Here is a 2,679-nt window from a genome sequence, read left to right as displayed (position 1 = left end):
CATGCTTGGAAGTGTGGAGGAACAGCACAAGAAAGGAAGACACTCAATGAGATGGATTGATTCAGTGACTAGGGTAATTAGGTGTGTCAGGGACATTAAGGTTGGCACAGGATAGAGCAGGTTTCAGGGCTATTGTACATAGGGTTGCTATGAGTTGCAAGAGACTTAACAGCACTTAACAACACAAAAACCTACACACACACACACTGGAGACTTAGTGGTAAGGAATTTTGCTAACATGAAGGTACATGGTTTGAATCCACCAGCTGCTTCATGGGGAAAAAAGCTGTATAATCTCCTCCCTCCTCCCCTTTGATGTATTGCTCTGGACACCCACTGAAGGGTCAGCTGTACACAACAACAACAACAACAACAATGATAAATATATGCTCTGGCAAGACTCTTCTTAGCTCTGAATCCTGCAGCTGGTCCATCGTCATCATCATCTAGTCTGCATGGAGTTTTTGATATTTGAGCTCACACTGCATTGTCTGGCCCGCGATGTTTGGATTCATGAGCTTTCTCTATCCTTTAAAGCCAGTAGTGTATAATAGGACCTGACTATTGTGGGCTCACCAGCCCTTGAAACTGCGTGAGTCATGAATCACAAGTCAGATGCCTGACCCACAGACTTGGGACTTACCAGGTCCACAATTGCAGTTCTTTTTTTGCTTTTTATTGTGTGTATGTGTAGACTGCTGTTATGTTCCATCAAGTTGGAAAGGACTGATAGCTGACCGTCCAGTGAGTTTTCAGAGGCTGTAAATTACACAGGAGACGGCCCATTTTTCTTCCTTGGACCAACTGGTGGATTTGAACTGGGTGCCTTTCAGTTGCTACCACAGTTCCTTACCAGTAGGCTACTTCTCTAGTTTTATTCTCCAGAGGATTCATGCCTAGAAAGGCAGTGAGGTGAAAGTGGAGACACCAGGTTTGGACTTTATTTTCTCATCTTTATGATGTTGTTGATTGTCTTCGAGTAGAGCATGACTCATAGTAGCCAAAAATAGTGCACCAAAAATATGTTTGTTTTTCTTTTTTTTTTTTTTTACCAACAGATAGGCAATTTATTAAAATAGTTGATTTAGGCATCTGCAATGGTGACGTCAACCTCTACTCCAGGCTCAATGCTGATGGAGGTGATCTGCTTGACAATCTCAGAAGGGCTGAGAAATCAATGAGTCGCTTGTGGATCCTCATCTGGAAACGATCCCAGGTCTTGGAACCTTCCCCACAAGGAGTCTTCCTTGTAGTGATTCTCAGAGTCTTGGTAGGCATCCTAACCGGTCCCTTCACCTTCAGGTTCTTCTCCTTTGCGCCTCTGATCAAGTCGGCACACACCTTCTCCAGGGATTTTACTTTGCGGCTGGCTAGAGTAATCCTAATACGGTGAATGGCCACCTCCAGTTCCACAGGCTTCTTTCCAGTGTCCTTAAAAGCCATGGCCGCAGCAGGGCTTCCTGACCGACTTGTTCCCCGGAGAGAGCGAACAGCGGTGAGTCAGGAGCAGGAGTGGGAGAACAATGCACACCTGCAAGAGCGACCGTGTCTTCCTCAGAGAGCTGTTTGTTTTTCTTAAGTCACCTCATATGGATGTTAAAATTAGAATAGTTATTAGAAATAACTAGAAAAGGAAAAGATCTCACTGAAGAAGAATTGATGCCTTTGAGTTTTGGTGGTGGTGAAGAAAATGGGATAATCATGGCCTACCAAAAGAATAATCAAACATATCTGTCCTGGATGAAATGAAACCAGAGTGTTCCTTAGAAACAAGGATGGTGAGACTTCATCTCATGTACCTCAGGTGTGCCATTAGCTGGGGCCAGTCCATGGAGGAACACTTCATGCTTGGTTAAGAAGAGGGCCAGCAAACAAGAGGAAATGGATTGACACAGTGACTGCAGTTGCGATGGCACAGATCAAGCAATGTCTTGCTTTGTTGTTCTTGGAGGCCACTATGAATCAGAGTAAATAAAAAGGCATCTAACAAGAATGTAACAACAACACAGATCATTTAGAGAGGAATTTTAAAAGTTCTTTTTGAAATAACTAGAAAAGGAAAGCATGCTGTGAAATTAAGAAGATGAAGCTTATTAGGAAACATCTTCTCTCAGAGTAGGAAGTTTCTGGGTCAGCACCTACGTCCAGTGCCTGGAACCAGTATTGGTTTTCATTCAGCCACGTCTGAAGTAATAATTTCCATATTTACAATGTGTTCCTTGTCTTCATTATGTTCGTTACAATAGGTGAGAGTACGCCAGAAACTGCTCAGGAGGGAAAAACAACTTCAGATTTATGACAGCTGATTGCTATTCACATGGAGTATTTAGTGTAGAACATGACATCATTGCACTAATGCATGAAGAATTTGCAAAGTCTGAAAATGCCCTTGAGCCCAACAGAGGAAAAAGAAAAAACACAACCCAAACCAATGCATAATTTATAACTGCTACCTTTTTCCATCATCTTCTTATTTTCCCTCTGTTGTTTTCTTCCTTTTTTCCTTTTCCTCTCTTAGCTTCTAGGAAAAGGTCTGGTGGAATAGAAGTTGTTAGTTGTTAGGTGCTGTCAAGTAGAGCATGAACCATAGTGTCCCTACAAACAACAGATCTGAACCCTGTTCTATCCTGTGTCATCCTCACATACTAGGGCCCATTGCATCAATCACCATGGCTGTCC

The 2,679-nt window shown here is 42.8% G+C and overlaps 1 pseudogene; it reads right to left on the bottom strand.

The window, feature by feature from the left end:
• Positions 1-1,084: 1,084 nt before the first annotated feature.
• On the bottom strand, positions 1,085-1,443 carry LOC102862484 (annotated as a pseudogene).
• Between the last annotated feature and the right edge of the window lie 1,236 nt (positions 1,444-2,679).

This window comes from Elephantulus edwardii, unplaced genomic scaffold, assembly GCF_000299155.1.
Source record: "Elephantulus edwardii isolate Elephantulus edwardi_28Jun2011 unplaced genomic scaffold, EleEdw1.0 scaffold00191, whole genome shotgun sequence".
NCBI lineage: Eukaryota > Metazoa > Chordata > Mammalia > Macroscelidea > Macroscelididae > Elephantulus > Elephantulus edwardii.
Note: the sequence above shows the minus strand (reverse complement) of the source record. Positions and strands in the feature narration are given on the sequence as shown.